Source organism: Malurus melanocephalus, unplaced genomic scaffold, assembly GCF_030028575.1.
Source record: "Malurus melanocephalus ecotype Western Australia unplaced genomic scaffold, MMel_1.1 scaffold_82, whole genome shotgun sequence".
In the NCBI taxonomy this organism is placed as follows: Eukaryota; Metazoa; Chordata; class Aves; order Passeriformes; family Maluridae; genus Malurus; species Malurus melanocephalus.
Genome location: NW_026623314.1, coordinates 2484414 through 2511745, shown reverse-complemented (window position 1 = coordinate 2511745; position 27332 = coordinate 2484414). Strand labels below are relative to the sequence as shown.

The 27332-nt window shown below is 40.5% G+C and overlaps 1 long non-coding RNA gene across 1 annotated transcript in view; it reads right to left on the bottom strand.

The window, feature by feature from the left end:
• Positions 1 to 1171: 1171 nt before the first annotated feature.
• Positions 1172 to 27332, bottom strand: part of LOC130574452 (uncharacterized) — a 66775-nt gene continuing 40614 nt past the window's right edge. Inside the window, exon 3 of the long non-coding RNA XR_008965438.1 lies at positions 1172 to 1999. This is a non-coding gene — a long non-coding RNA (uncharacterized LOC130574452). The remainder of the gene's footprint in view (positions 2000 to 27332) is intronic.

Sequence of the window (27332 nt, the reverse complement as noted above, 5' to 3'; positions counted from 1 at the left end):
ACCCCAACAACAACAAAAAATGCCAAACAAACAAACAAAACAAAAAAAAAACAAGCAAAAAAACACGCAAAAAAACCAAACAAAAAAGAAAAACAACAAAACACCACCAAAATAAACAAAACCAACCAAACAAGCAACAAAAAAACTCAAATCAAAAAACCTAAACACCAAACCCAACAAACTCAACAGGAAAAACAACTCATCTCAGGAAAGTCAGTAAAAGGGGAAAAAAAGGAGGAAGACAATTTTCCTTTTCTTTTGATCTATGTAAAAAATGCATTCTGAGGCACTGGTAATTTAATGAAAACTTTTTTTCCCCAACTAACAGAATTCTGGTTATTCAAGAAGAGGAGGCTGATTTCTAAATAAAGCCATTAACTGAATTTAGTTTAAGGAAGATACAATTTCATGTGTCCCAAAGACACAAAGAAGGTTGCTTCAACAAATCTGATTTTCTTTGCTGTCAGTGAATTGGTGTTACAATTTCAAGGTACTCTGAAGGGTTTGGAGAACTGCAACTGAAGCAGGTATCATATTACTTCATAAAAATAGCAAACATAAAATTATGTGATCTCCCTGCAATACTGATTAGAAATGAAAATAAAAGACAAGCCTTGACTAAGGCCAAAAAGGCACTTGAATTGCATATTCCATGACAAAGTGAATAAAAAGCATACCAAAGGCAGCACTAACTAAAGGGGCTGATCATCTGTGATAAACACAGTACTTTTGGGTTTTTTTAATATTTGCTGATGCATTACTGCATATTTGATCAAGTAAAACTGGATTTGAAATCTCTTCAGCCAATCTGGGTTTACTGACTTCTTAGATGAGACAAACTGTAGTCCCTTCCACCGAGTCCTACATCAGGAGCAATACTCTCAAATACTTGCTGCAAAATAAACATGTCCTATTACCAAAATGGTCTTCAACTTCGTATTTCAGTTTACTTTTCTTACTGACCTGAGCAACTTGCTTTGCCCAGCAACATCCTAGTTCTGCAGACATGAAAAGAGCTTAGGACAGAGAGGTCAGACCTCATTCAGTTACTGTATGTAGCTACATTACAACCTCTGGTCACTGCTGTTGATTCTGGGGAGAGAGGTAAATTTTCATGCGTTCCCACTAAAAGAGAAATCCATCAGCTCTTGCTGTGACCACAGCCATGATAAACCTGCAATTTTAGTTTAAGGTGAGCACCCCTGTAATGCACTTAAGCAGTTTCTTCCTGACCTCTGCAGTGTTTACACTCTGAGGAGCGGAGTGTAATGCGATTGCCTTTTTCTGGCAATGGAAATGCTCCGAAACAGTCAAAGAACATATGCTAGCATTTGCAAAAACAGGCAAGTAGGAAACATCCTGAGACAGATAAACAATCAAAAAAACCAAGCACAAGTAGTAGTATGTGGAAAATAGCATATGGCTAAGCTTTCAGTGGGGTGGGAACAGCTATTCTGAGCCTGGTGTCTCCCCCAAAGGAAAGAGTTTCGAGAAATGCAGCTGCAGGACTCTCTGAGAAGTCCATCCCTCTAAAATACACCATATTGGTAACCTAGCAAGGGAGCCAAGTCAAATCCAGTGATTGTAAAGAACTGACCACCATGGTTGCTAAGTTGTTGTTTTTATTAAGGCAATGTCCTTTTGCTTAAACAAGACAATATAGCCAAAGTAGTCCTTTAAAAAATAGACAAATGTGTGTGTATCTCCTGTGCCATACATACTGTGGCACACAAAATAGTGTTTCACTAGATAAACAGCCAACACACAATCAACCATGTTTCAGAAGTCCATCAATACACAGGGACTCACAAGCCTCAGTTTTGAAAAGAAGGCAAAAAGCACTGAACCTTATTGAACAAGACAGTCTTCAAAAAACTGGACACACGATGCTCTGACATTACCTGATTTTTGAGGATCTGTGAGATTCTTGTATCTTCTTGTGCTGTCTTTGCCATAACATTTCATGCTGCTTTCATTTTGCGATCTCAAAGTGACATATCTAAACAAAGCAAAAAACTGGATATTAGCTTTTCCCCACATGAGAGTATCTTCTATCACCAGCTTGTCCCAAAGCACAAGCAGATTTGTGACAATCCTATTGCAACACAACAAAAGACTAACTCCTATTCAATACACAGCCTCCAGGTTACTCTGTCCTTTAAGTCATTATGGCAGAGGGCAATTACCAGCTCTCCAACTTCTTTAAAGATCAACCAAGAACCCCTTTCCCTTACTGATCATGAGAGACTGCTTTGTTGTCAAATCTTTGGAACTGATACATCCACAGACCTTCAAATCACAGACTGCAATACAAGTGAATCTTGTCTTCTTAGCCTGGCACCTACTGCAAAATGAGGAATGGGTTATGTTGATGAAGTAAATAAAACAACATCTTGCCTCTATTGCAGAGACCATAAAGATTTCACAGCACCTCACGCTGCTTTGACAGAACCCAGAGGCAGCGTAAATGTTCTCCCTGAGAGGAGATTTGCTGGCCCAGAGCTCGCAGCCTACATGACGAGTATCACACAAAGAGCAGCTACAGCAACCAGGAAGGGAGGGATTAATGAAAGTCAAAGATGCGGGAGATACAATCAGGCTGTCACCCAGTGCAGAAGAGGTATCTAGACCAGGCACCTTAAATTATCTACATCAAAACAACACATTTGTTTTTGTCAATGCTGCTGCCTAGATCTAGGGTTTGAGGGAAGGCCTTCAACACCTGAGGATGTTCAGAAGGCTGGCTGAAATCATCACATAGAGAAAGGCCACTCTACGTGATCTCTGAGAAGCCAAATGGATTGGGGGACATCCCAAAAGACTGGAAGGCAGCTAATGCCACACCATCTACAAGAAGAGCTTCAAGAGGGAGAAATTACAGGACCATCAGCCGTACTTCAGTGCCTGGAAAAGCCACAGAACACTCCTACAGGGTGTTATTACAAATCAAATTAAGAATGTGATTGGGAAAATCAAATGAAGAATGTGATTGGGAAAAGCCAGTAGAGATTCACCACGGCAAAGTGACACAAGGGGGGTCCCCCAACACTGACCCCTTTGTTGTTTCACACCTTCACAAGTGTTCTGGAAGACAGAATCAAGTGTACCCTGATAGTTTGCCAATGATACCAACTATGTGGGGCAGCAGACACTTCAGAAGGAAGGGCCACCCTCCAAGAAGACCTGAATAGGTTGGAAGGGTGGCCTAACAAGAATCTTATGGAGCACAAAAAAAAACATACAAGGTCTTCTGGATTGGACCAGATGGTCCCTGAGGTGCCTTCCAACCTGGTATTCTCCGTGAAACAGGCCTGGAAACTTAGGGTGCAATTCACAGCTCACTGACATCAGTGGAAAACTATTCATCTGCACTGAGCCCTGCTGGGTTTTGGAAAGTCATCCCAGGCTTAAGAAGAAACTGTAGAAATGATCACAGATAACCTCAGTGACATCAACCAACCTTTACTTCCTCTCATCTTCATGCTCCATTCCAATTTTGTTAAAATTATCCTTTTCAAATCCCTGATAATGGCAAGCTGGGGGAGAAGAACCCAAGCAATTCCCTTGTCCTGCCCAACACCAGTCTCTGCTTCTCCCTTCATCTTCCCCCAAGCCCACTGAAAACAGGAAGGTCCACAACACAAACCATTCATCACTCGCTTGCATCCTGCCCACTTACAACTTTTCTAAGCAAATCCATGAATCTGCCTCTTTACTCAAATAAGGTTTTAATAAACTCACATGTATTTAATGATTTGTCTGACTTGGTTTTCACATTGGTATTTAAACACCACTAGGTTTGCAACAGGCATATTGAATCTTACAGATGACTAACAAGTGTGTTTTGTTTGTTTGTAAGAAAAAATACTCAGACACATAAAGAATACCTGAGATTAACATCAGTGGAGCCAAGAGAAAAAACATCAGGTTTTTTGCCTCAGTTTTACACACCTGTTAAACTGTTTGGAACCTGCCACTATATTTAAATTTAATTTAAAAAAACTGCTATATCATGAGCCTTGACTAAAATCAGAATATATAGTTTTGCTTTCTTTTTCATTTATGCATCTGCTCTGAACAAATGATGCTGTTAGTAAGCCTAAAAATGCCAAAATGTTCTGCAATAAAACATTCCTGTAGTTCCTACTGAGGCCAGGCTGATGGACACTGGGAAAAACAACAATTGAAATACCCAGGAAAGCCCTTTCCTGTTTTTCATATTTGTTCTGGCTGCTTTTCCCACTACACCACTTTCATCATTAGAGCTACAATACCACGCATATGCAGGGTTACAGAAATTATCCGATATGTGCAGAGCTCTCATACATAATAACACAGTTAAAAAGTAAAACTTTGGACATTTTAGAGACAGAAGTGGTAAACTGATGGCTGATAAATAATGAAAAAGTCCCAACATAATTAATGCAGGACCAAACACTGCAGATGTACATCAAATTCACAAATGAGATTTTAATTCTTTCCATCAAATTTTAATCAGCATCTCATTTTTTGAGGTTTAGATTAGAAAGCAATCTAACTTTATATTCCTTTGCCATATTCTTCAGTTTTGCCTCCATCCCAGCCCCAGGTTTTGCATACAAACAAAGCACAGTAAGGAGAAGCTGAGAAGCGAAGCCTACAGCAACATTTACAAATTAAGAGCTAAGTCAGAGATCAGCTATCCCATACACACAATATAAATTTTCAGTCTTCTCTCTTCATTAGGATTGATGACGCTGCTGGAAAATAAGGAGCACATAATACCTTTTATGGGAATGCAAAGCACAGATGAATTAGCAGAAAGAAAATGCAGCTAAATCAATTTCTCATCTCAAGATAGTAATGGAGGCAATTTCTTGAACTTTACTATGCTTGTAACATATTGATCAGCAAAGCTTCACACTGCAAGTTAAAGTAGGTATTTTCCCAGGAATAAAATGGAGGATGGCAGCAGAACTGTAGGCATCACACCAAAGACAGGGATTTTCTCCAGTCATGTTACACTTCAGAAAATCAAAGTTTCCACATGCTTGCATGTTACTGCTACACACAAGAGGAAGATTTCCAGATGAAAGCTGAATTAGACCTGCAGGAACTTTCACTAAGCACACTCAGTGACAGGACAGGGGGAATGGTGTCTAACTGAGAGGAGCTTTAGATTAGATATAGGGAATATACTTTTTTTCTGTGAGGGTGGTGAGGCACTGGAACAAGTTGCCCCGAGTTTCTGTGGCTGCTCCATCCCTGGGAAGTGTTCAAGGCCAGGCTGGATGGAGCTCTGAGCCATCTGGTTTAGTGGGAGGTGTCCCTGCCCATGGCAGGTGAGTTGGAACTGGATGGTCTTTAAGGTCCCTTCCAACAGAAACCATTCCCTGGCACTGTGATTCTGTGATTTACTTTAATAATATTAACTTCTGCCATCAATTATTTGACATTAAGAACTCAACCAAGATGTTACAATTGGGAACTCAGACTTCTGTGGATCATCATTAGATCATCTGAAATATGATTCTGAGAATAACCCAAAGGATTAAAAAAAAAAAATTAATAGTATACAAGAGCATCTTCTTATCTAAATTGCTTGGTTATGATTAAACAGCATTTAATTATTTTTGGAGCAGGAAAGGGAAAAGTTAGCCATCTTAAGATAAGAAACCTAAGAACAACAACACAGTACATGCATTAAACTAGCAATACCAACAAAGACTGTCGTATCAACTTGCTAAATCAGCAACAATATAGTTACCAGCACCAGAATTATCATCATCAATCATATACTCTTTACTTTGGTTCACTTAACACAACTGTATCTGAGCAGAGTCTCTCCTCACACGCTAGAAGTCCCCTCTTAATTATCAGCCTCATGAATTTATTCCCTTTCTCTCATCTGTGTTCAGCCTCTTGCTTCCACCTTCCAAAAAAACCTGTAAGAATTCAAATTCTCTTCTAAGGACAGGATTCTCCATGCATGCATAATTATTTTTATGTGCTCATTTCTACATCTTTGAAATGCTTCAGGAGTATTGCATGACATTTATTTTCAGAGAAAACGGCTTCAACAAATGGAGAGTCTTACAGATGAGATGCTATTCCATGGATAGATTACAAATTCCAAAATTTATCTGTTTTTCATGTGTAGGGCCCAAGGCTTCAGATAACACATACATGACAATGTGAGATTATGTTTGAAGTGTCTTTGACTTGCCCAGTCACACAAAGCACACACGCTTTCTGTTTTGGTTTCTGTCCCTCACTAACAAATCCTGACACTTGTTTTATCCATCACTTCCCTGCCATTTCTACAGGACAAGCACCATGTCTCCTTCCAGAGCAGTTAACACCTGGTGCAGCACTCATCAGGCATGCACTGCATTGTGACTGCCCTCCTCCTCCATGCATTGCTTTCATTTATCCACAAGCAATTTCCTCCAACATTTTATCATCCAATCATTCAGTACAAGGAGTTCTGCAACACATTTCAACCAGCCCTTCTTTTACTTATTCTTAATACCTCAAGCCCACATTGTTGCAAAATTCAAGTTTCTTACTTTAAACTATGAGGTGACTAAAACCATTCGAACAAACTCATTGCCAAAAATTACATCAATAAACAACCCCATTTCCTTGAAAAAAACCTCAAACTATTCCTTCCCTTTGCAAAATTTACTGCAAAAAAGCCACTCTCCTAAAAGAAATTCCCCAACCACTTGGAAAAAACCCTCTAAGTGGGTATTCCCCATAATGTGCTTTAGCCCTAATTGTTCCAATTAGAGTTGGGAACACCTCACAGAAAGGTCTTCTGTCAACAGCCTGATGATCTAACGTTTGGGTCTCTTGTGCCACACTAAGATGCCAACCCTGCCCTAAGAAGGTGGAGCTGGAGCTCCACAGCTCAGGAAACAGCACTATGAGACCAAAAAAAAAACCCCAACTTTAAACACATAAGCAGACAAACCTAAAAGTCTAACAGATACTTCTTGGCTGCAGATCTTCCTTGCAGAAGGTAGGTGGGGAAAAAAAAACTTCAAACCATCCCACCCCTCTGCAGACTGACTCCTATGCAGTGCCAAGAATATTTTGAAAGACACAAAATGTATAATAACTTTTTAACTGAATATTAATTTCTGAATTGAAGGGAAACATCTTAAGGGCGAGTGGGTGTAAGAAATGATTCCTCCTCGGCACTGCCGCGCTATTTATTAAAGGCTGCAAATACCCACAAGAATTCAGCTTTGGCCTTTGCACTGTACACTAACAAGCTTAGTTTACTGACATTCACAAAGCCTATGAAGTGATTCTGCTTCAAGTGATCCCTTTGAAAGAGACAATTACCAGACAACTGGAGATTGGATGACCATCAGCGCTAATTAAATTCTTAAGTCCTGTTTGTATTTTTATCCATATCTTTCTCACCATTCTTGCTTAGCAGGAGAATGGCTTGGCTTGGGAGGCTGAGGGAACAAAAGTATGCCTTTCCCACACCCCCATTCCCCTCCAGTTACAGATCTGTTTGGAACTAAACTTGAGACACGAAATCAATGCAGTCTGTGGTGGAATTCATCTTATTGTGACAGAAATATTCCATTTTCCCTAGCTTATATTTTAAATTGCTTTCTGATATACCAGGTTATTATTTTTTTTAGCCTCTTTCGTTCCTTACATAATTAAATGCCACGCCATTCAGCTTTTACAATTACTTTTACCATTTTCAGAAGAACATTTCTCAACTTTCTATGAAGAATTTATTCCCCACAAGTATTAGCTCCACTGACTATTTTCTTCTTCATTACATTAAAAGCTCTTAGCCATCCCTGTAGAAATCTTTTCCTTTATACAGTCTTTCCTGTAGGGTGGGTATTAGCTGCCAATCCTCAGTTTCCTTTCTGAGTATTCCACACAACCAGAAGTAGCACAGAAGAGGGGAAAAGGCAGTGGATTTTAATACCTTGGTGCCTTCAGTGGGCAAGCAAGAGAGAAGGGCTAGGCACAATTTATGGATAGCTTTTTGTAACAAATTCAGGTTTTGCATTTAATACTTGCAAAAATAACAACAAGGCTCCCAAAAGGTCTCCCAGCTAAGCTAAAACATTTCACCCATCTACCCTCCAGGTACAGACACACAGCCTCTGAAGCCTCTGGCTTCTACAATTCCTCTTCAAAGACCACCTCAGTTTTGGAGCAGGTATGTTCCCAGCCCTGCAACTTCATGTTCAAGGTATCACCCACACTAAATGCAGGTCCAGCTGCACAACACTCTCTCCAGTTTGCCAACTTGAGACAAAGCACACAGAAAACCTTAAAGAGGTGCTCTATTGACACAGAAGTGACAAAGTAAACACATACCATGCTGCAAGAAACAAGTTCATCCTGCTTAATGCTTATTTGAGAGAAATGTAAACAAACCCCCACAGATTAGAGTAATGCCTCCCTTCCCGGGTAAGCTAAAGATAATTATTTGGTTAGAGGGGCTTTATTTGTTTTAGTTGGGTTTAGCTTTTTGTTTGTTTGCTTGTTTTTATTTTGTGAACAACTGGAGGGGGAGGAGAAGGAGAACAGAAGAGTACCATAACAGAGTCTTTTAGACTCTAGAAAGGAGTCTTTTAAATGAACTAACAGCTAAAGCTTTATTTCTGACAAAACTGGCATCTTCTCAGCAGAACAGGAGSAAGAARTTTCMAGTGAGTGCCCAACAAACACCARGAAGAAACCTTCTCTACAGCAGGCRCAGTATATCASTACAGCATCTTCTCTTGTKAATTRTAAGTAGGAAACACTTTGGAGATGATGATAAACTTGCTTGTCATCTATGTCTCTGTCTTACCAGCTGACCAAGAAATCCTTCAGAATTACTCAAATGTTACCAAGTATCATGCTTCCAACTGAAAGCGATGTATGCCTGACCTTTTCATATCATTTGCAATTCTGTGACAGACAGAGCTTGAATTATTGTCCCAGACAATGCAAGAGCCAACAGGCTTTGCCCACATTTCTCCATGATCGCACTGGTGCCCTGGCACAGTGTTTTGCATGAAGGTGAAGGACCTGGGGGCTCTACAAGAGGAGCCAGAGGATAATGTCTCATTACAAGTCCCAATTTTGTCTGAGGTCACAATGACCTGAATCTAGCATGAGTTATGCATAATCGTCCTCCAAGCAAGTGGATCTGTGCCAACTGAACCTCGTAAGTTTTTGGCTGCTAGGAGGTAGCAGTGGACATATTCTCAAGTCCTGTTTACTTGAGCCATTGAAGTTTCCCTTCTGGAATAACCTTCCACTGTCTGCCCACTGGTTTCCCTCTCCTTGAGACATCATTTACAGCTAAATTCTGTGATTTCCCATCTGCTGTCATTTAGAGAAGCCTCTACGAATTATCTCTCCAAACAGCCTGCAAAAGACCTCCAACACCTTCAGAGCAAGCTCCTATCTTTAAACAAACCAGATAACACAAATCCTGTGCAGAGAAGTCTTGCATTCAGACACGCTGCTGTTCAGATGCCCACGTACCAAGTTCTGTGTCTCAAACCCTGCAAGACAGCACAGCAGACAGAACCTCAGCACCACTTCACAGAGCTTGCCTTATCTTTTCAGTCTGTTCTCTGTCCCTAAAAGACTTATCTCAATGGACATACAATATTTTTACATCAACATCTATTATCAATTGTTTTATATGGATATTAAGTTTCAGAGTGTGCTATCTGGAAATCTTGGCTGCTCTGGATTATGCTTTTAAAGACTTACTCTATAATTCTCCTATCAGTTTGTAGGAGATGCATTTGTGTCTTCTGATTTAGGAACACATAAAGAGATTTTTCATGGTTATCTTAGCTAAGATTGGACTTAGAGTATTTATTTATTGCATTGTTTACATGTACTGTGAGCCACCCGATGAGGAAATGGAGAAATAAAACCAACCTCCTCCTTTAGACCACATCATTTCTGACACCGTTTCTACTCAAGAGATCAGCTCAAGTTTTATTTGTTTTATGGAGAAAGAAAGTAAGCAAACACAGACTTCGGTTTTTCATCACTTACTGAACTTATGGCATACCAGTCTCATTTATCATCAAGCCCTAGACTCAAGCTGAAATGCTAATTACAGACACAAAGAAAAAGTAATGTTTTTCCAATAATGAGTAGGCAAGAAATTCTCAGAACAGTGTTCTCAGATTTATCACAGGATTCTGGAAAGAAGATGGTGATGCTGACACACTCATGGTTTCCCTTCTGAATATTTTTCATTTATAGCAGATTCAAACCTCTGGATTATCTGCTCGAGACATCTGACTGGTAATCTGTAACTCCAAGGAGGATGGATGTTCCCCACAGACCAGTATGACCAGAGGACTGAGAACTAATGCCATAGACCTCACACGTTTTTAGTTCTGACTGGGGACTTCATGACTGAGAAATGCAACTCAAAATGCCATTTCTAAATACCCTCACCACCACAAGCACCAGATAACCTAACTAGGAGTTGTGGAATGGGGGTGAGGAGGGATTTGGAATTGATTTTTAAAAAAAAAAACTAGAACAGGAGATAAAACCAACTTCAGCAGCAACAGAAGGTGAGAGACATAAGGAAGCCGGCTGATAAACTCAGAAGCAAAAGCAGCTCAGGTAACACCAGCCAGAGCTCTGCAGGCAGTGCTTCAGCTCCTCTCACCCAGAGAGAGCACCTTTGGGATCTCCCCAAAGCTCCAGCACCGCCAGACACGAGGGAAGGTGTAGCAGGGGCACAAGCCTCCTGAGAAGCCCTGCCATGGTGACACCCATCCCACTCTGGAGGCATGGTGGCACACTGTGACAGGGAAGGCTGGGGCTGCCCTGTGTGGGCTGGAAGGGATGCTGAGCCTTGTCCTTGCTTGCCTGCACATAGCTCCACTGGCACACCAGCACTCCTCCTCTTGGCCAAACCTCATGGCCTTTAACTTAGGTGAAAGGCTGCAAAACTTGCACAGCACCAGAGCATTGCAAACACCTTCCCCCAAGACTACACCCAAAGGAGGAAAGTACCAACCTGCATGAGTGTCAAGTAGTGTTCAACAGCAGCCTCATCTGATAAAGATTTGAAGCAGAGACCTCCCAGGTAGGGCTACAAGATTATGAAGGGATTTTCTCCTGGGTATGAACAACCTTACATTTGTACCTTTATCTTACAATGGAGAATTCTTATTACTGCGCTCCAGTAAAAAGACAGAGAAGATGGATAACATGTAATGAAGGCACTGCACATATGATTTAAAGTTGCCTCTGAATACCTAATACACAAAGATTTGTTTTCCTTCAGATGCCAAGAATCCGGCTAGAACAACAGTAATGTGATTATGGCTTGCACAAAAAAAAAAAGTTGTTTCTTTTTAATAGGCAATGGTACTACCTAATTTTTTTTTTTTTAAATCTAATTGTCCTTATGAGAGATTCAGAGGCAAGCCTTCTGGAAAAGGAGTAACTGCACAAGACAAAAGATAATCAAGAGTACTGTTTCTGTTATGGTCTTAGCATTTCTGCAAATTCAAGCTACAAAAAAGGTCTGGACCAGGTAACAACAGCATGAATATATAAATCTTTGAAAAGTGAAGAGTTTCAGTAAGCCTATTTTTTTAAATTCTTTTTTATATTTTAAATATTGGGAACCCTAGTATAGATTTGATTTTCATTTTAGTTTTTTACAGGGCATTGTTTTGGAGGAAGACCATTTCACAGAAAAATCTTAATTCTTTACCTCATTTTCCCCTTCATTAATGTCTCCTGATAATGCAGGACTCAGATGAGTCTATGCAGTCTCATGTTATCCTACTGGTATGTTTTTCAGCAATGCCCTGTACAGGGGCATTTCAGCTATGTCAAATGCTGCATCTCTCTCCATCTTCTACAATAGTTTCAAGCCAGTGGTCTGATTTCCACTGGGATAGAGTTAATTTTCCTTTTATTAGCTGGTACAGTTTTGGATTTAGGATGAGAGARAATATCATCCCTCATGTTTTAGTTGTTGCTAAGTAGTGCTTATTCTTAGTCAARGACTTTTCCATTTTACACACTTTGCCAGTGAAGAGGTGCACAAGAGGCTGGCAGGGAGCACAGCCAGGACAGCTGACCAGAACTGGCCAAAGGGATATTCCATCCCACAGGACARTATATGCACTGGGAGGCAGGATTGCTGCTCAGGGACTGGCTGGGCACAGGTAAGTAGGGGGAGCAACTGCACAGTGCAACACTTGTCTTTCTCATTCTTGTTATCTCCCTTTCCTAATAGTTATTATTTTATTTTACTTTCTTTCRATTGCTAAGCTGTTCTTATCTCAACCCATGGGTTTTACCTTTTTCTGTTTCTCCTCCCCATCCTGCTGGGGTATGGGGAGTGGGTCTGTGGCTGTGTGGTTCTTAGCTGCCAGCTAGGGTTAAGCCATGACACCAAGTCTAAGTTCAAGATGGGACTGAAATTCCTCTGCACACTGAAATTTTCACTGGCAATCTCATAAACTCCACATCCTTAGCTCTGCAAGGCTGAAATGGTCCAAACAGACCAATTGCAATGCCCTGTTCCTTCGAGACATCTTGCCCTTTTGCGGAAGAGAGAAGGCATKAAGTCACCTTCCTTCTAAGGCAGATGTTGAATTATCAAACTTTTCTGACACTTTCTGAAGCCCTGTAACTGTGAGCCATTAYTCCCCAGTGACCTTTGACACACAGATAATGTTTTCTTCTCAAAAGCTACTAGAGTGGTTTCACACAATACAAACGCCTGTTGAAAACAGAGGAGTGCTGGTGTGGTRTGCCTTACCTTGAGCCAGCTCCAGCCTCCTCCTTTCACCCCTGGTGTACCAGCAGAAGGMACAACCCAGGAGTGCTCTCCTTCCCCACAAAGACATTGGGAGCTGATGATGAATGGAGAAGATCCTTCTGTGTTTGTGCAAGAGGAAAAGCATCTCTCAGGTTCTCTGTGCACAGGCAGCTGAGGCAGCTGGTCACGCCTCCGGACACTGATCAGCAAACCACAGTACAACTCCACAGCATAGTCCTAGAGATCCATTTGATAAATGATTATGTCCTTATTTCCAATAGATACACCTGTTCCTGTCAGGAAAACCTGAAGATGAGATTCTGATGATTTATTCACTAGTCCTGAACTGAAAATATTTCTTACAGTAAAACATACATGACAAGCYRTTTTCTCTGGGCAACAAAGGACTGYTTAAGACATTAAATCCTGAGATGGATGGATCTTAGACTGCTCTAATTTGAGGTTTCTGGTGAGTCTGTTAAAAAAGAGAGGATTTGGGAATCCTCATAGGGTCCACCCTTTTCAAAGCACAAGTAGCGAGTGCAGTCTGTACAACTTCTCCACTGATAACAGACAGCAGTTTCACTCTACAGTCTGTGGTTGATGACTATTTTTACATCTTTATGGGGTTACACAATCCATTCAGAAGTCTGGGAGAAAAATGGTAGCATAACTCTGTGGACATAACTTTAGTGGTCTGCAGTCCCAGGTACAGATCCTTCACACAAGCATGAGAACGGTGTATTTTATATGCCCAAAATAAMAGAATACTGAGTCAGCGAGAAGTTTCTGGTTCATATTACCTGAACAATTTCACATTCTTTAAATCACCATCACCTACTTCTTCCAGATCTCACTTCTRTTTCTCAGCTTCAATAGGCTGTTAACAACAAGATGATGCTCAATAAAAATAAAATCTCTGGCAAGACAGTAGGCGCAACCTATTTAAATTCTAGTCACAGCCCCAAATGGATAAATTGCCTCAGTTATTATCAGAAGAAAATTGCCCCAGACTTGARAACGTTACAATTTCCAGTGAGTTCCTGTGTTTTGGAAGGTCCTAAACCAAAAGACTTTAGMTAAGATGGGAAATCCTAACACAGTTCAGTATTTTGACTCCATCCCAATACCTAAAGGACCACCACAGATGACCASTTTTAGACTCACAGAGCAGTTAGCATCCGCTTTGTTTCTAATAAGCAGGTTAAGCAAAGACCYTCACAGCTCCCAGGTGCTTTAATGAAAAAAAAAGAAGAATCAYCTATGTGAATCAAATCACTTGCTGAATGATTCATGGCTGTCATATCTGAACAAAAAATTACCCCATGAATACGCAGAATAAAAAAAAAATTAAAACTGCACTGCAGATGATTAGAGAAAAACACATAAGTATTATGGATTCTGAACATTAAGAATGGATGACAGACTTGCTGCATCTCCTTAACACTGGGAGGAAAAAAAAAATCATCTCTTTGGTGGCATAGCACCAGTCTTTGCAAAAAGAGTAAAAATAACATGCAGCACAAGAGACAGGAATCCAACACATTAGGTAATATGTGATGAGAACTCTGCGAATAAAGCAGATAATACCAAACCAGTTATGGGAAAAAATCCCCAACAAACCAGCCATTTACAGATCAAAAGAATACGTGCCTGTGTGCTTCAAATTAACAACCAACTGGAATGACATGTATTTGCCATTTTAAAACAAGCATGATACATAAGATGATCTGGATTGGCCCACCTCTTAGACACATGGGGTTTTAACATTTACCGAGTACTGAAGAAAACACCCCACCGCTTTTATGTGGATTTGATGTTGCACTTGGCACAAAACTTCCATGTTCAGAAAGACTTAGCTTGACAGCAGATGGAGTATTCCATTAAAACRAGTAGCAAATGTGCCCACCCTCCCAGTCAAAAGCAGAAAACCACCTCTCAATAATATCTGCCTGTAGATCATAAGATGCTCACACCAAGCTTATCCACAAAATACTTTTTCCTTACTACTGTCTAAAACTGCTCTTCTTGATAAGTAAATTCTGTAAATTTAAAAAAAAAAAAGATTTTTTTTAAAAATAAATAAGAAAGGAAAAAAAAAAAGAAAGTAAAAAAACCCAGTCTCAATTATTCTTCCTAGCACCATTAATTTATCCAGTAACGTGTTTGAAAACACAAACAGCAAGCAGTGATTATTTTAAGTTAAGGGTAACTGGGAAGAAGAGAAGCTTGGTTCACTTTATGAAAAAGGATATGTGGTAATATGAAAAAAAAGAGAAAAACCAAAGGGTACATTAATTATAATGGTTCTGTGGTTCTCCTGGTTTTCAATTAAAAGCCACTTTATTTACAGCTCTTGGCTCAGCAGCAGGCAACCCAAGAAAAACATTTTTTATGATGCAGTTTCTAACGCAAATAAAAGTAAAGGCAACCCTAGAGTGGTTTGCTAACTTATATAATGAGACAGGAAACAAATAGTACAAGTGAATAATGATCATGTCAAATGCATTCAGAAAGACCACAGGACTCAAATAATAAAGTCTTTGACAAGTACATTTACCTCAAAGAGCTATCTAACATAGTTCTTTTTATTTCCATAAATACATAAACACTTTCTCCTAAGACCTCATTTTAATAATAATTGAAACGTACATTCTATAAAAATGTAAAATAGAACCCATTCTCTCCACCCTCAAAACCAAGAAGTGACCACATAGAAATTTTTCTTTTCTGCTCAGAAAGCTTGTGTTTATTGACTTCAAACAGAATGAAGAGCAGCTCTAAGCAGCAAAGCTGGGGTCTGCSCAGGCAGCCCCTTTTGCAGCAACAGCAGCGCACAGGAGGTGAAAGGAAGYGTAGGACAACCATGTGGTTTCTCCCACAAAATCCAAAATCCATGGAAGAAACTAGCACACACAAACAGGCAACATGCAATTGAATTCTCCCAGAAATGGCTGAAATGTCTCCTGGAAACCAGGGCAGGTTCACCAAGGACTGACCTCATGTGTTCAAGCCACCAACTCAACATTGCCACCAAAATCTGTACCATGCCAGGGCTGAGGTGCGGCCCCTCGCAGGTGGCACTGCTCCCTCCTCAGATGCCAGCAGCCCAGGCTGGGGTGACACCACCCTCACCCTTCCACCCCTCAGCTCACAGTTTACAGCCAGAAAAAAACAACTCCAGTAATGAGCAGCAGGCCTGCTTGTCCAAAGGGCTCACACAGGCTCAGACCACATTATTCATCCCACTGTTTCCTTACGAAGATGGCCCCGTCCAGCAGCCTTGTCCAAATTATTATGCTTTTATTCAAAAATGTAACTAYGGGGCAAACAGAGGGGAAAATTCCTACAGCCATCTTCCATTTCATTTTTGAAATGGAAACAAAATAAATTTTGCCTGGTTTAACAGCACTTTTCCAAATCGTGTCAGGTACAGAATTTTCATCTTTTCAAATTCACAAGGTTGGGTCCAACACATRCATGTTCTCCAAATGCTACTCTTCTCTGTGGCTTGTTGGCTCACTTATCAAAGAACCACCTACATTTTAGGCTACCATTTGACAGAATGTTTTGAAGTAGTTTGTAATGCTACAAAAAATGTCTACCAACATCTGTCAGCAGCACAGGAGGGAACTACCTGTATAGAGATGCTTATTTGTTGGTGAGAACTTTACTCTTCACTGAAAGGAGTCAGAGATGCATGTTACTTTCTGCAACTCATCTGWCTATATGCAGTTTCAATTAGTATTTCGATCTTAACAGAGAGAAGAGTCTAGAGATGATCTTGTAGTGCTGTCATTTACAAAGGCCTACTGCATTCAGAAGAGCAAGAAATGTAGCTCTGTATTTCTTTCAGATGTAGCATTCTTTCAAGTCTGTAAAAAACACTTTGCACTGGGCAAACTATTTAAACAGGTCTCCCAAACAATGCCTTCACCATCACCCTACAAAGATGCCCTTCGTGGTAGCTATGGGGACATCTGTGCAACTGATACCACCAACAGCTTGGCTGAGTCATGTCTCCAGGTTTCCTATACAGCCAGTATAAAAAAGAAGGAGAAAGGGGAAAAGAAAAGAAAAAAAGAAAATGCAAGAAAACCTTTCTAGAAGAAAATGCGACCAGAACACTGAAATTCACTTTCTTCTGAGCTGCCCTAAGAAAAGAGTCTTTGTCTCTACTGATTGCAAGGCCAAGTCAGGTGTCTAAGGAAATCAGCTGGTCCAATCAGAAGCCTAAACTTAGGACAGCTTAGAATATTYCATTACTGATACTTCTGTCTTTTGAAATAAACTGCAACAGCAATAAGTTCAGTTAAGACTTTTTTACAGCTAAGCATTATCAGCCTATTAGGGACCAGACATCATCTCATTTGTAGAGGGGCTACAGCATACAGTTAATGAGGACAAGGTTACAGATATGCAGGCTGGGATGAGGCAGATGCAAGTGCTACAAAACACAGAGGAGGGAAAACTCTCTGCCAGGCAAACATCAAAGATTCAATACTTTCCTGTTGTTATGCTAGAGAACCACAAGAGAGGCACCTCTGGAATTGTATTTAACACTAAAACACACCAAACCCGCCCACCCACACAGCTGAAAGCCCCCAAACACGTAGAGCTGCCCACCCACAGCAAAGCACCTGAAGAAGCACCTCAATGAAGGGCCACAGAACGTACCCAAGAGCTGTGAGTGCCACCACACCACCGCGGCAGCAAACGCCCCAGGAGCACCGCACAGCAGCCACTGACCAGCCGGCCCTTCCCACTGGACAGCATCGGGAGGAAAAAAAWTTATGAGGATCTCAGCAGCCCTTAAAGCTGCTGTCGTGTCTGAAAAAAATCCTAACACACAGTACCACTCCCACAAAAAAGGGATTGAGCTCGTTCTTATATAAGTATGTATATTATTTAACACTTGAAAACAACAGCTCCATCACATCTACGCGGAACCAGCCGCGGTGAAGAGCTGAGAGTGGAAAAAAGTAATTTCTACTCTATTGTATCCATCCATTTTGTTTGTTTGTCTGGGGATAAGTCAAGGGCCCTCAACACAGTGCAGAACAAGGACCACTGTCTGTTTTCTTTTTCTTGCTTTGTTGCAGCATGGGGTCACTGATGCAAATAGGTGCAAGTATAATTCACACAGTATTTACATCTATTAGCTGTTATCTCCTAGGACATTATCTTTTGGATCTGGGAAAAAGTGATTACAAAACACCTTAAAGATGAGATAAACAAATGCACACCACGATCCTGAGGCAAACAATTGTTTCTGCTTTTGCGGTCATCTGAACGAGTCTTGCTCTTCCTTAGACTAAACAAACACATGCCGCCAAGATGCACGCGTTGCTTCTGAGGTAGATGTGAAAGAGAAGGCCTAGGTGACAAAAATAACTTTCAAATAGATGTTAGTGTATTCACTTTGCAAAGAACATAAAAGGAGGCAGGAAGCAGGGGAGGGAAGTGTCTCTCTCATATCATATTTAAGTGACAGTACCAGTAGCAGTGACTTTTTTTCCCTGAACTGCTCATAGATATGGGACCATTGCATAATCTTCGATAATCTGGTAAATTCTATTTACATTTTTTGGAATATTACAGGAATTCACAGAATTAAAAGCAAAAATCATGAWTTTTCTTTTTCCTGACTTATCACTCAAAAGAAACAGATGCAAAATAGAGCAAGTTTTCCTGCAAAAACAGCTTCGTCCTACTTTATGGACTAGTTATTCCTAACTCGAACCACCTCCCCTCACACAGAATATTATGTAGTGCTAAGAAGCTGCTCCAGTCACCAGTGTTTTGCATGGCACGTATAAACAAGCTGGTTTACAGCAAATGGAAATCCATGCACGTGCAGAGGAGAGCAACAGCTGCCTCATGGAAGCAGGTATGCCAGTGTATCCCAAGCTTAAACTCATCTGGCTAAGCAGCAGCACTAGGAAAGGACACCCAAAGGAAGGGAGAAGAGGCACAAAGAACTGGAAGAAAGAGGRTGAAGGAAATGAATACATACATTTTTGAAATTTTGCCCTGGTAAAATCTTGGGAGGAAGAAAATTTCAACTGACATTTCTGCAGATACAGGGATAAAAATCTTAAGARATTCAATGTGAAAAGTTATTTAAAACATGCACAAATTTAATTTGATAGTCAGCCTTTCAGTCAACCTATTTTCTGCATTCCAGTGAGGGCAACATGGGAAAAATATTTGAATCTTACAAAGCAATATGGAGAAAGGAGTTTTTCATTTCAGAATGTATTATATTTAAAACCACATGGAAAATGTCCTTCAAGGTTACCAACCCTCAGTGCCATCTCAGATGGCCTGCATGACAAGCATGTATCCAAAAAACAAGCAATTCAGTGTCAACAATACAAAGACAAAAGCAAGTCAGATTCAATTTTACTCGAAGATGGGGCTTTCTAAAATACCACGGAGAGAAGAAAGGCATTCCTGCAGTGAAGAGACAGTTGGGGTTTTGCATGGCATACTTCAAGACCATCAACACACAGCCTTTGTTGAGCCTCGAACCTCATCCAAACCATCCTTGTCCTCTGACTTTTTTTTCTACCTGATGTCTTTTCTAGTTTTTCATTACATTTCTGAGAGTTCTTCACAATTTCACAACATCATCCTGGAGGACTTTTTAAAAATAAACCCAGAATTTGAATGAACATACTCCGTAGTCCATGCCCAGGCCCCTTTGCTGTTTTTCCCACCAGTATTGGCTTGTCTCGAGCAGTCCCTGCAGCAGATGCAACCTGCCCTCTCCACCCAGCTGMATTACTTGGTTTGTCTTCCTGTAAATATCCAACTCAAGAGAAATAATGATTTCCACTTGAATTTAACTTCCTCTGAAGTGTCTTTCACAATCGGTTTTCTTTACCTGGCCAGCAGTAATCTACTATAATCTATTGTGCAAGTTTCTGAACCGAACTTCAAGAAGCCTGAGAGGCCATTAAATGCACATTGATGTTTTTTCCTGGTTCAAGTTATAGACAGGAACAAAATACCTTTATGCTTTAGTTCACTGTTCTGCAGATTTTGGGAGGAACTTCCTTGTAATTTTGTAGAAAAGCATATTGMAACTTATCTGTAATTTAGAAATAACATGCACCAGAAAAAATTTTTTTGATTACGTCTCAGTATGCACTTGAACACGTAAAATAAGTTCACAGTAAAAGCATGATACTTCTATGATTTCTGAAATGAGGTTCAGTATTAGACAGTTTCCAGACAGATCARCTTACTGTGCCTCCTCCACAGTCTTACCCCCTTACACCACAGGCTTTCAMAGCTGAGCTCACAGTGCTGTTTGGGTGTACACGTGTCTGTGCATCCCTGCACATCTGTGTAGCATCATTTTCAAAGTGTCTCTGAGGAGGCGTATTTACTTTTTCCTCAGGGAAACCATAGACTGGAAAGAATAAGCTCTTGCAGTATTAAGTTATTTAATACTTCAATAGTGTAACAGATTAAAGAAACCAAACATAAACTGAAACTTACACAAAAACCTTTTCTGTTTTGAGGCAGAACCAAAATTTAYGTCAATGAAGCCCTGTAAGTGAATTCTACATAACTGGATCAGAAATTGTGTCCTGGGGAGAAGAGCTGTTACTTCTTAACTCCTGAGGTTCAGAGAAACTTTAGGAAAGTCTCTATGTAATGTTTCCTTCAACAGATGTGAAATCATCCTCAGACATTGCCATCTAACTTACCCTAACCCAAACAGATCAGGCCAAAGGGCATCAAACCCCTCCTCGCAACCACAGATGCCAGGAGATCAGTGACGTGAGTTACAAAGGCTCCCCACCACCTGCCTTTGTAGYATTAACTTGAAAAAGATAAACTGGCATTACTGGGTAAACTCAGTTCTAAAAGCCTGGTAAGCCCCACAYGACAGGCAGGACAGAAACACGCCGTGTGTGAGACAGGGCAAAACAGCATCTGCATTAAACACCMCGAGCGTCAAGGTCTCCACCTTGACAGCAGAGAACAGCACTCAGAGGGCTGGTGGAAACAGGGAAGAAGGGCGACATTTCTTCAGGATTCCAATATTTTAAAAGGTATTTAAAACACAGGTAGATGTCCCAGCTTCAAGTGCCACGTATGGAAAGGGAATCTTTTCAGAACAAGGCAGGGGTGGAAAAGCTGAGGGACTTAATACAAAAATTGAACACACGCCTAACCCCTCCCACCCCCCACCCAAGAAACCCAAACCACAGTTTTTCCTTCAGGTAGGCAAATAATAAAGCAGGACAATTTCAAACCGTTTTGAGTCAGAGTAAGACAGGAAGCRTTCTCTGTATTCAAAACAAAATTAGCTTATAGAAAGTTTAGGATATAACAAAAAAAAGGCAAAAGCTGAAGCAAGATTGTCCTGAAGGTGGAAGAACTATAGACTTGGTGCGTACAACCCTAATATTTCTGATAAGACACRATTTTCCAAGCCTAGTTTTTCCAACAGATAAACACTTCCATACTTTTCTCTTTGCTATTAATGAGTACTTTTGGCTTGTCAACCTAAGTACAGATTAAAGGAGGCTGGGAATTGCACTTGCAAACAATATTGGGAAAAATCCTTTCATGCTACAAAGAAATTTGAAGTTTATTGGGAGAGCATGCATGTGGCAGAAAATGCAAACGAACAAAACAAAACAGCTTTCAATGAGGGAAAAAAAGGTCAAGGGAGGGATGCCCTCAGCTCTATACCAGGATAGCAGTGTATCATATACTCTTGAATGAACYGAAAAACAGGAAGGCAACACCTTCTTTCTCCCCTCCCCACCAAAAATCTAAACAGCTAAAATCCCACAGCTGACAAAATTTACAGTTGTTCAAAACCAGAGAAGACTGGAAAGAATTCCAGATGAACCATGCAAGGCCAGACTAAGGGGCAAATTAAATCCACTGCAGATCAATAAAAAGCAAAGTGCATTTAAATGAAAAATGTGAAGCACTCAAAACTGATTGTTGGGTTTAACTGTTCTGGAGTAACTCAATATCTGAATCAAGCRTTCAGAAAATAAATGAAACACACTGCTAGATATATAAGGATACAACTCAGAAATAACTTTTTTTTTCCATTTTCAAGACGAAAGCATCCACATGATTATCTAAAGGATAAGAYCTACAGCACTATTGTGCCATAGCATAAATCAGAAGCATGTTCTCCATCAGAGTGCTGTGTTCAGCTCTTATCATCTGATCTCTTCTTGAGATAGCAGATGTAGTAAAAGCCTCAGAAAATGGGGACAAGAATAACTTGGGACAAAGACAGATTTCKGTACAGAAGGAAATGGAGTAACTTGAAGCAACCACACTAATGGGAGATGGATAAACTACTGAGGATGTAAAAAAAAGAATTGTGGAAAAGACAACAGAGCTCCTATACACTTTTGCCATGCAGAAGGAAAGGCATTTTTTTAAACAGCAATATACTTAGAGCTGCTAAAAGGAAATGTGTGTTTGTTTAGTTGGTTTGGTTCTGTGGCAGCGTTCTGTTGATCTAGTTTTGTTTTGTTTATATTAAATGCTCAATTGGCACAGTCTTTTGCCACAAGCTACGATGCAGATCTCCAAAAGATTCAGAGAAAGACTAGAGTTTTATATGAAAACTAGTGATTTACTTTAGGTAGGGAAAATGTCAGAAACACCAATCTGTCCTCTATATTTGTAGGATGTAAGACTTTTATGGTACAGAACCAAACAGACAGAAAATACTCASGATTTCCCCTTTGGGCCTTGAACATAACCACCCATCTTAGAACAAAGGACACGTTTAGAGCGTCAGCTCTGGCCCTGGCAAACAGCAGGCAAAGGACACAAGCACAGGTTGCAGAACTGGTCTACTAAGACACCTAATCCTCTGCAGAATGCTGTGTCCACACAGTAGGCAGAGGAATCTGGGAGCAGAACACTTAAGACTTTGCCACAAGGCTTTCATCCCAGGAATRCTGCACACAGGGTACTCACTCACACACTCTGTTCAGAAGTGGCCYTTGCAAAGTTTAGAACAAGCAACTGCACTGATTTCTCATCACRGAGGACTGACACACTGAAAAAGCTGCTGGGTTGCATCAGGGCAGTGCCATCACAGTGGCCTGGCACAAACTACACCCTTCAGACACCATCCTTTGACAGGGCTCAGGGAAGTGCTCGTTCACAAGGAATTTACAACAGGAGCAATGTCTGTTGGTCCTTAGTACTACAGCGTACACTCCTCACCAACTTATTCCGGAGCGTACGAGCCCTGTGTTATACATGACAGCATGAGAGATTTTTTTTTTTATATCTAGAAACCACCCCAGAACTAGGTTAGCTTGGCATGCTTGCAGCACTTCATTTACATATGAGTCAATCCTTCTGCAATACAAACATTAGTGATGCATTCCCCACTGTCCTTCTATTTATACTCACTATTTCACCTGCAGGCATCCCGAGTTAATTAAACAAATCAATCCCATTGAGATAATTGTGTCTCAAGCAAATTAACACAATTAGCCTTATAAAAAGAAAATCCAAGCACTACCCGCTATATTTCTTCATATAAATCATTGYTTGTTCCTCCAGCTCTAGGTTTGTGGCGGTCTAGGAATCTGCATTAAAATGAAGAGTATGACACACCAAACTGGCTGATGTGCGACTGTTCCAGCAACAGCCGCTCTGTCTGCATCATACACATCTCTGAAATCCAAGGTGCCCACCAGAAATAAATGTTCTTAGAGAAGAAATCAGCAAGGAAGGATYCCACTGCAGTGGACACCTCACAGTGGTATCACTTTGAGACAGCCTCTGCTCCAAACCAGTACATTACATTGACATTAACAACCAGGGTGAGATATGCAGTGAGCTGGTTAATTGGATATACCAGGGGTTTGAGACACTCTTAATTCTTTCTTCTCTGGTCAGTTTTACAGAAACCCCTCTGGAACAAAGCTGAGGTTCCACAAATTACATTACAGTACTGTAGTTTTTCMAAGACCTGTGCYCCSAGCCCTCAWGTRTAACRAAACTGCCATGCCAGTTGAACAGAYACCATCATTCCGGGACACCTCTGWGTTTTCAGGGTGYTTTTTTCCCTGAGACAACTTCAGAGTAATCCAGCACACCTCAGCCTCTCCAGCCCATCCTCTATCCATGACCTTGACCCCCAGCACCAGCATAGCCAGGGCACGGGCCAAGATCCTTYGCTACCACTCCTGGTGACAGAAGAAGCCACAACTTTTCCTGAAAGCTGGAGATTTCTCCAAGAGAACACAGAAACATTGAGCAGAGCTACTCTGTCAGAGCCTGCAAGGAAAAGTGATGAGAAGTGATGAGCACCCTACAACTGAAAAATGGAAAACTTAAGAGGCTGGTGTGGAAAACCACGACCTGGTGAGCTGAAGCACCTAACCAAGGCCATGTTTTCAAGAGATGCGAAACATCTGGATGGATGTGCCATACATCCATAGTATGGCAAAGCAATCGCCATACTGTGGACCAAGGTCTTGCCGCTGCCTGGGATCCCTCAAGTTCCCAATGTGGCAGCACAGAAAAGCAAGAGAAAATGTTATCCCCAAAGTCACGTACTGGACCAAACAGGCATTCATCCCATATTTCTGGTTTCACCATTCTGAACTGTACACTGCACTCAGCATCTTCATTACCCCCACAAACTACTGGCATAATCAGAAATTAGTTCTTAATAATAAAAAAAAAATTAAAATGAGTACTGTCTTATAAAATATGTTCTCTTCTGGAAAGTGAGAAGAAGCAAACCTAATTTATGAGATACATATATCTTTCACTAACCTCTTTTTACAGAAGACAAAAAAGAGACTGTACATATAAAGGTACCTACTAAACATAAAGTGAACTTAATATCAACTCACAACAAACTGTACAAACTTCTACATATGTATCTATCCATATATCATTTATGAGTCAAGAATCAAAACAGGTAACATATAGCAGGAATACAAAGGTATTTTATTACAGGACAGCCTGGGAAAAGGGGGAGATATCTTGGTATAAAGTGTACTCAGAAAACCAGTTCCATGAAAAAGGATCCACAGACACAAGATGTCCTGGCAYAAAGAATTCATTCTTTACAAATATACTACAGAACACTCAATTTGCAATGAAGTACCATAAATAATTCACACATRATACGTGTCAGAAGTGAAGGCAGTGGCATTTTCTCTGCCATTCCCATAGAGCTTCCTATACTCAGTAAAACAGAGTTCTGCTGTAACATCACAAATGCAATGAGAACATTGGATTGTCATTAAAACACAAAATTTCATTCCCCACAAAAGGTTTTCCCCAACAACACAGTCCAGATAGAGACGTCTACAGAAGCATTGCTACTGTGGGGACAAGAAGTGCAATTCATTTGCTTTTAAGACAATAAATTGTGTGTAAGAAKTTTATTTTCATCCCTGTGAATAATTTGGAATTGCCATCTTGGGTCCACTGCCCAGTATTGCACAGCTCTACCTCCTGTCCCCTACTCCAACCCAAAGAGGCACATCCAGAGGCAGGCAGGCAACTCAGCCAGTCTTAATCTCCCTCCCTCTGTGGAACACATTGCAAAAAATGGCAACACATTGCAAAAAAAGGGCCAGAAGTTTGACACAGTGATGAAACCCCTCTCTATTTGAAATTAGATAAACACAGATTTTATTTTATAGGGGTGAACAGAGAGTTATCAGGAAAAGAAAAATCAGTTGTTACTGTTGTGGAGTGGATCTGGAAAACCACCCTAATGATGGAAGCTCCCTAGTGCATTAGCTTTTCTTCTTCCATGACCTGTGCAAATTCACCTATTTCCCATAAGGTCAAACAAAAATTGAGTAAAACCCTTGATGGTAAGGTTTTTTTCCCTCTCTACTTGTCCCATTCTTTCCTCCAGAAGGATACCTGCACCGATGCAAAACTTGATTAAATTTTAATTTTCCTCTAAGAAACAAACAAAAAAAAAACCCACAACCTTAACTATTAAATAAAATCCCCAAAGCCCCTCAGGACTCCCTGTAATCTAGGTACAGAAGCCACTCTCCATATTGATGGGTACACAAGACTTAAATTCTGTTTTGTCCCTTCTAAGTCACGAATCAAAACACAACAGATTTGCCAAAGAGAGAAAARGAACAACACATGAGAAAACTTTACCAGCCTACTGGAGATGATCCTCAGGAGACTGGACTGATACAATATTCCACAGCATTGGGTGGTCTCTGTCCATCTCCCACGAATGTGGAAAACAGAACAGAGGATCACCAGTCTGCCCTTCCACCCAAGGTGTGCCCCACACACAGATTTATATTTGCTTGCCATAAACATACATACAGCAATATGCTCCCTTGCTAAAAACATGAAGTTCTAATTCACAGGAAGTGATTAGAAGTCCATCTCATCCAAAGGGAACTGTTTTAGCAAGTAATTTATTCTGTTTAATAATTTGTGTGTTACAAGTAGCCCAGATTCATCTGGTTTCAACTTTCAGCTATTCAATCTCATTACACCTCCTCCTACTAAACTGAAGAGTTTTGTACTTTTTTTCCCCTCTACAGATATTTGCAAAATAAAACTCATCCACTTCACTTGAAGCAAGCATGCAAAGCCTTTTATTTAGAAAAAGAAAGTCTAACAGTAAAACAGGTTTTCCAACTGTAATCAATCTCTCAGCTTTCTGCAGGTAAAAATTGGACTCTGTGTTCCAGTCRTGATCCTGTGCCATCACAGACTGGTAAAATATTATTTGCTCCTAGAAGACATGTTTGGCTTTTGCATCCAAAAAACATATCCTTTCTTTTAGCAGTGGTGCAAGGCCTCTGTGTTTTGTTAGCTTCTTCCACCATGCCAGCTCCCTTCCAATGTAAACTCTCTCCTGAATAYAGCGAGCCCTACCCCCTGCATAATGCACAGAGTTGGACTGGCCTGTGCTAACATTCAGACTACTCAAATAAACCCACATCAAAAGGAAATATACTCCCTGTGTGACAGAGGACGTATGTGCCATATCCCTGATTTTTGGTGGCATTTTCAAATTCAGAAAGAAATAGCTTTGTTCCCTAATTACCAGTGACCTTGAAATAAAATTACCTCAGTTGTACCAGCTAAAGGCTGTTAMTTCTCCCYTCCCTTTCCAAATAATCACATTACCTCATCACCCATTCATATTCACTACATTAATTCTTGATTTGCTGCATATATGTGGACATACATAAACGTGATGGAGGTCCCAGCATGTTCCTCTCTGCAGAAAAGTGCTGAAGAGCACTGGGTGCATATTTGATGTCCACTCAAGCAACAGTACACAATAGTTTAGCATACTGTTGTGTGCTGGTGCTTTTTGAGCACTGGATACAGCATTTTTAGATGTGACCTCCACTTTCCCCTGACAGAAAAGCTTCAGGAGTTAAAACATATCCTGGTTAGGTCAGGGCAGGATTACAGTTTGTTGTTTTATTGTTGTTTTGGTGTTTAGTTGTGTTTTTTTTTTTTCTTTGTGTAGTATCTAATAAAGCATCAGCAACATTAGGGTTATTAGTTTACTTAA